The 12,459-nt window shown below is 36.3% G+C and overlaps 1 pseudogene; it reads left to right on the forward strand.

The window, feature by feature from the left end:
- LOC117977777 (RANBP2-like and GRIP domain-containing protein 1) overlaps positions 1–12,459 on the forward strand; it is a 50,849-nt pseudogene that overhangs the window by 22,274 nt on the left and 16,116 nt on the right.

The raw sequence follows: 12,459 nt of genomic DNA on the forward strand, positions 1-12,459 counted from the left end.
AAACCACCGCACCCAGCCCTTTACTATATTTTTGAAAGTACTTATGTGTCTCTCTCCTCATCTTTCACAAAATTTGAGACCTTCAAAGGTAGAAACTGTTTTATTTAAAATATAAGAGTTCCTGACACAGAGAAGATTCCCGAGTGATTGAACTGCTACAATGTACTAATCATACTCTGGTCTATGAGTTCATTCCAAGATTAGCTGTGGATTACATGTGCTTCAAATGTATAGCTAAGAATTGAAAAGTGGTCTGAGCTTCAAAAAGTCTTACTATATTTTAATACTTCCATATGAATTTGACTTAATTATGCAAGGAAATAGTTATGTATATATATCTTATTTTAACAATAGGGTTCAAAGGAGCTTGACTTTTTTGGAATTGGAAATAAAAGTAGGTTCTTTCATGTTTATCAGGCAAGAACTAAATTATACTGCTAAAGTTACATCAAGGATATGCTGATGTGTGGCGATTATTACAGTGTGATCAGCAGTATTTGCAAATTAAGAGAATACTATTTGGTGGGGAAGACATTTTTGAATTTGCACAAAAATCTTGAATGTTAATTCTGTGTAGTCATGGCCTATGACAATTACATACAATTTTGACTTAACATACAGGTTTCAGGCTCCCAACATTGTATTCTGTGGAAGTATAGTGGAGCACTAGTCCATGAGCTTGAAAAGCTTGGTACTAGTACTGACTCTGCCATTAATTAATGATCTTGGGCCAGTCACTTCCTTTGTGACTGTTTGGCTTCTTATCTTTAAAATGAGAGAATTATTGAAGCCAGTTCTCATTACACTGAATGTTAAAAATTACAGTTACAGCAGTGATTGCAAATTCAAAGCTCTGGTGCGGATACCAACAGTGACCATAAAGTTTTCTAGGTGATTCCACTAGTTTCTTATTTCTTGGATGTGTATGTGTAGCATCTGGACTAGGCACTGTAGATGGATGAGTGGGGGAAATTTTATTTAGCTTGAAAATTGAGATAGTTTTGGACCTCATGGTTAGGTCTTTCTGGGAAATTTTTATTTGAAACACTTGTAGAAAAAGAAAGCAGACATGCTAGATCTGTCCCTGACCTCACTTGCTAGAACTGGTCGGATTCCTGGGCTGATACAGAGGAGTTTGAAACTTTTCAAAATTTACCTGTTTTCTGATACCACTACAATTTCTTTGGAAAAAGAATTTCCTGTTAAGTGTCTGTTTTGTAAGGGGACATTTTGTAGGTTCTAGGGTTGGGTATGGTGCTGTCATTTAGTTTTCTTCAGCAGAGATCAGGTAGCCACATAGCTACACTAGACGGCATTGTATCTATCTGCCCTCTTGTCAAGGCAGCAGAGTTGTGTTAAGAAAACATTTTTGGAGTCAGATGTGGTTCAAATTCCAGCTGTTATTCCCTGCATCCGTTTCTCTCATTTTAAGATAGGAGGTAATATTGTTTACTTAACAGTGTAGATAGTATAAAAATTAAGAGTTTAAGTGCATTGGATGTATTATTATATACATAATAAATTATCTGCAGCTACTGCTTTTTTCCCTTTCCTGGTGGAGCATTTGAACATCACCTTGAGAATTAGTTGTATTTTGTTTCAGCATGGGGTTAAGTGAAAAGCTAATTTGGGGAGGTGATTTGGAATGTCAGGTAGTCCAGATTGCAGTGTAGAAAGAACACACTGAAAGGATGGTCAGTGTAATGTTAGAGGACTGTGAAAGTTGGGGAAAGAAGTTTAGTTTGTAGGTACTTGTTTTTTTGAGCAGGGAATTGTCTTGGCTGGAGGTGAATGTCAGAAAGGTTAATGTAGGCAAGTGTAGAATGGAAATGAAGGTGTGATCATTTAGGAGGTTATTTGTTTAGGTGAGAGAGTTAATGAATTAGGTTTTGTATTAACGAATGAAAATGGGAGCAGATAAATTTTTAACAAATTGAGAATCATATTTTAAAATCAGCACCAGGTACCTAGAACTCATTGGCAAATAGAAACTTTCAAAAGATATAATCAGGTCTGGGTGTGGTGGGTCACACCTATAATCCCAGCACTTTGGGAGGCTGAGGTGGTGGATCACTTGAGGTCAGGAGTTCAAGACTAGCCTGGCAAACATGGTGAAACCCCATCTCTACTATTATACAAAAAATTAGCCGGGCGTGCTGGCTGATGCCTGTAATTCCAGCTACTCGGGAGGCTGAGGTGGGAGAATTGCTTGAGCCCAGGAGGTGGAGGTTGCGGTGAGCCAAGATTGTTCTATTGCACTCCAGCCTGGACGACAGATCGAGACACCATCTCAAAAAAAAAAAAAAAAAAAAAAATCAGTTATTTAAATTTAAAAGAGTAAGTTTCCCCAGCACTGTTTCTGGCATGATATAATTAAATGTTTAAAATTATTTGATTTTTTTTTCTTCCAATAGAAAGAAATGCAGGAGTTGAAACTAAATAGCAGTAAGTCAGCACCCCGTCATCGTTGGCCCACAGAGAATTATGGACCAGACTCGGTGCCTGATGGATATCAGGGGTCACAGACATTTCATGGGGCTCCACTAACAGGTGAGCTGGCAAGTGGATAATCACATATTTTAGTAAAACTACTTTACTTCCCTCTTTTAAGTAGATAACATGTGAAATCACCTTGTTTATATATGTTTGTTAATACACATGTCAACGTCTGTTTATATGTGACTTCAAAAGCTGTATTTGGTGTTACGGAGATTTTTATAATCCCAAGCAGAAAAAACGAGCCGTATGTGATCACGTGTATATAAAGGCTTAAAGAACACTTAATCCACACCTCAGATGAGCTGAGATGAGATTATTCCTTAAATTGAAAAATGTTATTGAATAGAGTTATGCACTAAGAAATGCTTAATTAAGAACCTACACCTCTGGGGAATTATTTTGATGATAATGATGAGAGGCAGGATGTTATATAGGAAATCTTACTTAATTTGAAATATTATGGTTATATAAAGAAAGAAAAGGAGTTTGGACCTGAATCATACTGGGTTTTTAAGTTCTGCTCTATCACTTACTATAATAGCTGTGTAAGTTAACCTGTCTGAAATGTGGAGATAATACTTGCCTTACATAATTACTATGAGCATTTGTGTATGTGCAGGTGGGCGTGGGTGTGTATCAGACATTTATTAGAGTATACAGTAAACAGTTAATGAACTAAGGTTACTAATAGTGTTTACTGTGGGTTGGCTATGTGCAAAAGTGCTTTGTGAATGTAATTTTATTTAATTACAGTAACTTAGAATGGCCGGTACCATTATTAATCCCTTTTTTATAAATAAGGAAATGGATAAAGAAAGGTTAGGTAACTTACTCATTATTATACAGCTAGTTATTGATAGAGCCGAGATTCACACTCCAGTGGTGTAACTCCAAAGCACTTGCCAGTATAATACATTGCTCCCAGGCAGCCAGAAATAACAAAATTGTTCCTTTTACGTACGACAGACTTCTGAAATGGTAGTAGTAGTGCCCTTTTTTTTTTCTCTTTTTAGCCCAGGAAAGATTTAGAATAAAATCTAGTTTAGATGAGCACATTTGTGTGATGGTTCATATAGTTAAGGCAACCCCACTAGCCTTTTGTGATAGTGTCTTCTCAACACAAGCAAAATAACAGAAAATCTTTGTGAAGTCAAGCTTATTAAATGTCGTAAGTCATAGATAAGTATGTGAAATGTCTAACGTTCAAACCTTGTTTTCTTAAAACCTTACACATCATATAGGTCCTTGTAAGAGGATAAACAAACCGGCTAGCCTTTCCTGGGGCTTTTTTAGTGACGTGTGCAGTCAGTTATTTGGTGCCTTGTGGGTCATGATTTCCATTTCTTCTGTGTACAGGCATAAAAGGTCTTCTGTTCTTATACAAGCATGTAAATCCAACATTCTCATTGTCTCATTTTATTCTTGCAATGACCCTGTGAAATGTGTAGAAGCAGCACATCCTCATTTTACAATTGAGAAACATGGAGACTCCAAATGGATTATTTACAGGTTCACAAAACAGCTTTGTGGCACTGAAAGGGCGAGAGCCAAGATCTCCTGATTTCTGTTCCTGTGTTCATAGATTCTTTTTCCTTAATAAAAGTAAACATATATCAAGATGGTCCTTGTTTTTTTAAAATAAGATGATTAAAATTAAAGATTAATGAGCTCATAGGAGATACTCAGAAGTACTGAACAGGGTGAAGAAAACTAAAAACTAACCACCTTATTAACATTTCTTATATTTGAGAGCATTTCCTTCTGGTTCTTTCTCTATACATATAGTATTTTTTATGAGATTGTTACCATGTTACTATGTTGTGTGTAGATGAGCTAGCCTGTTTTTTAAATGTTACTTTAGTTCTGAGCATTTTTAAACTTAAATGTTTTTTAAATATTAATGAGTTCATGGTATCCCATCACATGGAAGTACTGTAAATTCTGTTCCTTTATTTATGCTGTTTCTGGTTTATGCTATTACAAATTCTAGGACACTGTCCTAGTTTTGTAGGGTATTCAAAATATTCAGTTTATGCTCTTACCACTAGTATCTGATAGTGCCATTTTCGCACTTTTGCTAATGCTGACTTACTAGTTTATAAAATCCTTTGCCAATTTGTAGGAACAAAAGTGATACCAATTTTTAAGTTTTTTTAAATACGAGTCATGCTCAACAATTCATGCAAATGGCAGTTGGTAGTTTTGCCGTCTTCAACGTGGGTACCTTCCAGTTGTTTGGTTTCTTGGTAAAACTCACACAAAACAGATGGAGAAGAGTTTTTGTATATCAACATGAATGTTATGTTAATGTGATTTTTTTAAAGCCAATGAACACATTTGTGTTCCTTGTGAGATCCTGTGCATGAATTTGTCAGGTAATTTTTTTGACCTGAACATTCTCATAATAGCTTCAATTTGTACAATGCAACCTCGTCATTTTGCGGATTTTCATGGCTCACTTCAAAAACATGTTCCTTGAGGCCTATTATATTTCTTTCCTAAATTGTCTATTCATACGGTGCTTTAAAAAATTAGATTACTTTTAGTAGATTTATTAGAGCCACACAGTTTAGAGTCAGTAGTCAATTAAAGTCCCTACTTAAACTTCAGACTAAGATTTTTTTTTTATTTAATATTTTATTTTTTCTTTTTGTTTTCATGCAGACAGACATCTTGCAAGACTTTAAGATTCTTGGGCCATTTCTGTCAGGTTGTTCTGTGTTCTGTGCCTGCTTCCTCCCCATAGTAATTTCAAAATAGCTATCCTCACCTCTGTAAGGTTTCCAAAATCAAACTTGGGCTTCTGGCTAGCCTTTTCTAGGTCTTGATTTTTCAGTGCTTTCCAGAGGCAATTGTTTGGAACCTCTTGGCACAGTTTCTGTTTCTTCTTCCATGTACAGGCATAAAAGGTCTTTTGGTTGTTTTCTGGTAAAACTATCATAAAACAGTTCAAGCAAATGACTATTGGTAGTTTTGTCATTAACATGGGTGTCTTCTAGTCGTTTTGTTTCCTGGTAAAACAGACCAAACAGAGGGAGCAGACGGTTTGTACATCTGCATGAGTGTTGATGTGCTTTTTATTTTAAGCCAGGGAACACATTTTATGTTATTTATGACATCCTTTCCATGAATTTGTCAGGTGATTTTTGAGCTGAACATTCTCAGTAATAGCTTTAGTTTACAAAATACAACCTAGTCTTTCTGCAGATTTTCTAGGCCCACTTCAAATGCATTGACCATCAGATGGCATCTTGGTTCCTTACGTCCTTTCTGTGACTGAATGTCCATAATTCCACATCATACTGATCTTTCTTAGAAAAGGCAACAGTTACTTTCTTCTTTATTCCTTTTTTAATGCTTATGAGGTAGTTCTTGTTGATCACAGCGATGCTATTCTCTTATTCTTCATGTCATATTTAGCAATTTTTTTCTAGTTTGTCATTTGATAATCTTGATTGGTGTATTTTGATGTACAGAAATTTAAAATTTATGTAGTTAAATCTTTCTTTAATTTCTATTGCCTTTGTATTTATAGCTCTTGCCTAGATAGTCTTAACTGTAGTATAGACTTTAACAGTGTTTTCTTTCTTTTCTTTTTTTTTTTCAGTTGCAACTACTGGCCCTTCAGTATATTATAGTCAGTCAGCAGCATATAATTCCCAGTATCTTCTCAGACCAGCAGCTAATGTTACTCCCACAAAGGTAACAAAGAAATAATTTATACATTTATAATTATTTTCTTTTTAAATTGTTTAGGGTTCCTTCAAATAAATTCAAGACAGCAGTTCACTGTTAAAACTTTTATGTCCCTTAAAATGTAGATATTTTAAATTTATCTCCAAATACAGACATTATCCTTCTTAGTCACCTTATTTTTGTGTTAATAAGTGTGAATATTTAGAATATTTTAAAAATGGGAGTGGTGGTGGTGGATCCTTCATCATTCTGTTTTAACAGAAATAGAACTGTAATGCCCTTGCTGACCCACTATGTGGTAAGTACTTTCAGGCCTGATACAGCTGTATATATAACAATTGATTGAAGACTCAATATTACAGTGGTAGTTGAATGTGACAGCTTTGAGGACAGAATGTTGGGGTGCATTTAGACCCTTGTTCTTCTGCTTATTTTGACCACAGGCAAGTTTCTTAACCTCTCAATGCATCAGTTGCCTCATATGTAAAATGAGGATAATAATAATACCTTAATTCATAGGGTTTTTGAGGATATTAAAATGAGATAATAATGTAAAGTGCTTAGAACAGTGCCCAGCTGGCACATTAATAAATGCTCAATAAATGTTATCATCATCATCATTATTGTTAACATCATTTGATAAATTGTTTAGGAATGAAGAAGGTATTTATTTCATGACTATTTTGGGCATGTGGATCAAGAAAATTCACCTTCATTTATGTTTCAGGGTTCTTCTAATACAGAATTTAAGTCAACCAAAGAAGGATTTTCCATCCCTGTGTCTGCTGATGGATTTAAATTTGGCATTTTGGAACCAGGAAATCAAGAAAAGAAAAGTGAAAAGCCTCTTGAAAATGATATTGGCTTCCAGGCTCAGGATATTAGTGGCCAGAAGAATGGCCGTGGTGTGATTTTTGGCCAAACAAATAGCACTTTTACATTTGCAGATGTTGTAAAATCAACTTCAGGAGGAGGATTTCAGTTTGGCAAAAAAGACCCCAATTTCAAGGGATTTTCAGGTGCTGGAGAAAAATTATTCTCATCACAATGCGGTAAAATGGCCAATAAAGCAAACACTTCTGGTGACTTTGAGAAAGATGATGATGCCTATAAGACTGAGGACAGTGATGACATCCATTTTGAACCAGTAGTTCAAATGCCTGAAAAAGTAGAAGTTGTAACAGGAGAAGAAGGTGAAAAAGTTCTGTATTCACAGGGGGTAAAACTATTTAGATTTGATGCTGAGATAAGTCAGTGGAAAGAAAGGGGCTTGGGGAACTTAAAAATTCTCAAAAATGAGGTCAATGGCAAACCAAGAATGCTGATGCGAAGAGACCAAGTACTAAAAGTGTGTGCTAATCATTGGATAACAACTACAATGAACCTGAAGCCCCTCTCTGGATCAGATAGAGCATGGATGTGGTTAGCCAGTGATTTCTCTGATGGTGATGCCAAACTAGAGCAGTTGGCAGCAAAATTTAAAACAGCAGAGCTGGCTGAAGAATTCAAGCAGAAATTTGAGGAATGCCAGAGGCTTCTGTTAGACATACCACTTCAAACTCCCCATAAACTTGTAGATACTGGCAGAGCTGCCAAGTTAATACAGAGAGCTGAAGAAATGAAGAGTGGACTGAAAGATTTCAAAACATTTTTGACAAATGATCAAACAAAAGTCACTGAGGAAGAAAATAAGGGTTCAGGTACAGGTGCAGCCGGTGCCTCAGACACAACAATAAAACCCAATCCTGAAAACACTGGGCCCACATTAGAATGGGATAACTATGATTTAAGGGAAGATGCTTTGGATGATAATGTTAGTAGTAGCTCAGTACATGATTCTCCATTGGCAAGTAGCCCTGTGAGAAAAAATCTTTTCCGCTTTGATGAGTCAACAACAGGATTTAACTTCAGTTTTAAATCTGCTTTGAGTCTATCTAAGTCCCCTGCCAAGTTGAATCAGAGTGGGACTTCAGTTGGCACTGATGAAGAATCTGATGTTACTCAAGAAGAAGAGAGGGATGGACAGTACTTTGAACCTGTTGTTCCTTTACCTGATCTAGTTGAAGTATCCAGTGGTGAGGAAAATGAACAAGTTGTTTTTAGTCACAGGGCAGAACTCTAGAGATATGATAAAGATGTTGGTCAATGGAAAGAAAGGGGCATTGGTGATATAAAGATTTTACAGAATTATGATAATAAGCAAGTTCATATAGTGATGAGAAGGGACCAAGTATTAAAACTTTGTGCCAATCACAGAATAACTCCAGATATGACTTTGCAAAATATGAAAGGGACAGAAAGAGTATGGGTGTGGACTGCATGTGATTTGGCAGATGGAGAAAGAAAAGTAGAGCATTTAGCTGTTCGTTTTAAACTACAGGATGTTGCAGACTTGTTTAAGAAAATTTTTGATGAAGCAAAAACAGCCCAGGAAAAAGATTCTTTGATAACACCTCATGTTTCTCGGTCAAGCACTCCCAGAGAGTCACCATGTGGCAAAATTGCTGTAGCTGTATTAGAAGAAACCACAAGAGAGAGGACAGATGTTATTCAGGATGATGATGTAGCAGATGCAACTTCAGAAGTTGAAGTGTCTAGCACATCTGAAACAACAACAAAAGCAGTGGTTTCTCCTCCAAAGTTTGTATTTGGTTCAGAGTCTGTTAAAAGCATTTTTAGTAGTGAAAAATCAAAACCATTTGCATTTGGCAACAGTTCTGCCACTTGGTCTTTGTTTGGATTTAGTTTTAATGCACCTTTGAAAAGTAACAATAGTGAAACTAGTTCAGTAGCCCAGAGTGGATCTGAAAGCAAAGTGGAACCTAACAAATGTGAACTGTCAAAGAACTCTGATATCGAACAGTCTTCAGATAGCACAGTCAAAAATCTCTCTGCTTCCTTTCCAACAGAAGAATCTTCAATCAAGTACACATTTAAAACACCAGAAAAGGGTAAGTACTTTGTTGTTAAAGTTAAGCACAATTTTTCTTTCTTTTAATGTTTAGCTTGATGCAGACTCTCTGTGGGATACTAATGTTGGGATATAAACGATGCTTTGTGAACACCCCCAAAATATTTGAGCAATTTTTTTCTCCCTTAATAAGTTCACAGTGAGGTTTCAAAGAGCAAGAGAACTTAGTTAAAGACATTTCAGTAACTGGAAGATACTTCTATCATGCTAGGGCAGAGCAAAAGAACTCGGTACAGTATACGGACTCATGCTTGAATCATGCGCATTAACATGAGTCTTTTTTTAAAGTGTTCATTTTCATTTGTTCTGTTTCTTTTGTCACTCAGAAAACATGATATTGAGGCTGGGCACGGTGGCTCACTCCTAGAATGCCAGCACTTTGGGAGGCTGAGGTGGGCAGATCACTTGAGCTCAGGAGTTCGAGACCAGCCTGGCCAACATGGTGAAACCCTGTTTCTACTGAAAATACAAAAATGAGCCGGGCGTGGTGGTGCGTGCCTATAATTAGCAGCTACTCAGGAGGTTGAGGCAGGAGGCTCATGTATTAAATGAGCAAAGAATGAAACTACAGGGATGAATGAATATGTAAGACAGTCAGATTGGTGGTATAAATTGAGGGATTCTGGCTTTTTATGTTTTAAAAGCATATTCATTTTGTTTCCTAAAATGTTAAAAAATGAAATATTCTTTATTTTCTAGGATTTAATTTTAGCCTTTTTAAATCTAATCCCATGGCCTTTTCGACTAGCACCCCTTCCTCACAGCCTGAGAGCAAAAGTATAGAACTAGCATTCTCAGTATGAGATAACAGCAGTTTTTAGCAGCTGGTAGCCCTTAGCAAAGTATTAATAACTGTGGCTGCATGAAATGAAGTACTTACCACTACAACATGCATGTTAAAAAATGCCAGTTTAAGTAAAGTACCTTCTGACTGGTGGCATGACACCCTTGTTCGTTTGTTTTTTAAAATGTACTGGGATGCTGATTTGTAATGTACTTCATTGCTCTGCTATTTCAGGTCTGCTCAATGAAGACCTATGTTTTATCTAATGTTTATCTTTAGTCACTAACGTCTGCCAGTATTCACATGTAGTGGCAACGGCATGTATACAGTGTGGAAGAGTGTCCCTGTAGGGCTGTTCTTTTGTGCATGGTTTAGAAAAATGTTGTATTTGAAAATGGACCCCATTTTTCACAGCCAGCATTCTACAGCTTGCATATTATGTATGTTGCACAGATCATTTTTAGAAGTGTGGCTTCTAGAGTGGAGCGAGAAGTGGGATCTGTTGAAGGCCTTCAAGAGCAGGTTAGGGAAGTGAAATCTCACCCTTAGTGACCAGTAACACATCTTAGCCATGCCAAACAAGTACAATGATAAAGTAACAATCTCTGATTTTTTTTTAAGTATACCAGTTTTATTACCAGCTAAGGTAGCTCTTAATCTTTTATTTTAAAGATACGGTCTTTGAGAAATGTGAAAAGTGTTAACTTAAAAGTGGATGTATACTTGCGTACAGTTTCTGTGAGCTCTAGGTTAGGAATCCCTGACCTAAGAACGAATGTGCCTATACACTACTGTAGAACATAGAGCCTTATTCTGTTTTGAATCTGATAATGTCATTGTCCCAAGGGACCTTAGAAATGAAGACTTTAGACATGAGTAAACTGAGGCCAAGAGAGGCTATCTGATTTACCCAAGGGGTCTTTACTGAGTAATAGCAGAAGTGGAACAAGAATCTGTATCTTATGGTGTACTGTTATTTCTCCTAGCCAGAAAATGATACTAAGTTTTTGTTTATAATGAAGGAGAGGGACAAATTTCACATTGTAAAAGGAAGGGCACTGGTTCTGCAGAGCAGCGTCATCCAATAGAAAGAAAATATAACCTGTGTATGTAATTTCAAATTGTCATTTGGTGCAGTGGCTTGTGCCTGTAATCCCAGTTACTTGGGAGGCTGAGGCAGAGGGATCGCTTGAGCTCACAAGTTCCAGGCTTCAGTGAACTGTGATCACATCACTGCACTCCAGCTCTGGGTGACAAAGCAAGACCGCATCTCAAATAAATACATAAATAAATAAATTTTCTAGTAGCCATATTAAAAAGAATAAAAAGAAACAGTTAAAAAGGGAAACAGATGAAAGTAGCTTTATTGATAGATTTGATTTAACTCATTATGTCCAAAATATCATTTTAACTTCTAATTAATATAAAAATTAATGATATTTTACATTATTGTTTTTCACCAAGTCTTCAAAATCCAGTGTGTGTGTTTACACTTACTGTTAGCATGTCTTGATTTGGACTAGCCACCTTGTGAGGTTTTAATAGAATGTGGCTAGGCTACCATATTGGACACCATAGCTCTCAGAATGTTTCCCTGTCACCAGTTGGTATACATGGCATGCTTCTTGACTGGCTTACTTTATTAAACTCCTTTAGCCAGAAGTTCTTCTTTACATTAATAGATCAGAACAGGTTGCATATAGAAGTTTTTTCTCTTTCTAGTTTTTTGCCCTTTGCCTTGATGGTGGCTGGGGATGGGTTGTTTTCAGCCATATGAATGGTCTTAGATTTTATAGTGTTAGCTACCCATAGAGTAACAGTTTTTATTTAATTTTATCTAGTATCATGCTTGAACACAGGCAAACTAGATGCAACTCTAGTCACCTTCCATTCTTGGCAATTGTTAACTTTCCTTACAGGAACTAATCACAGTTGGCTTTGGATTAGTTTCATATGTATACTAATACTTGCTTATGTTTTAAGATTTTTTTCAATTGCTGCAAATGCATGGATATTTTGGTAAACTATTGTATGCTAAGTATAGTTGGGCAACACTTTAAAATTTTTAACCTTTTTAAATTCTAGAAATCTGTAGTAATTCTTTTCAATGACTATTAAGTAAACACAAGATTTTTTTTGTTTTCTTTGGTTTTAAATAGATTCTGTGTTCACTTAGGGTTTTTGGTAGAACACTAAATCAGGATGCTAATTCTAATTCATGATTGTCGTACATCTCTGCATCAAAGTATATGTGTTTTTTATCAGTATGCTGTTTTAACCTATAGATAGGTTCCATGGTTTTTATTTTCAGGTACAGTATTAACGTCAATACTTAATACCTTATCTTTGTCAATTTTTTTGACTGGTGTTACAGCAAAAGAGAAGAAAAAACCTGAAGATTCTCCCTCAGATAGTCTCGGTCTCCTGACCTCATGATCCACCCGCCTCGGCCTCCCAAAGTGCTGGGATTGCAGGCATGAGCCACTGCGCCTGGCTGACACATGTCTTA

This window comes from Pan paniscus, chromosome 12 (genome assembly GCF_029289425.2).
Source record: "Pan paniscus chromosome 12, NHGRI_mPanPan1-v2.0_pri, whole genome shotgun sequence".
NCBI classification, from domain to species: Eukaryota; Metazoa; Chordata; class Mammalia; order Primates; family Hominidae; genus Pan; species Pan paniscus.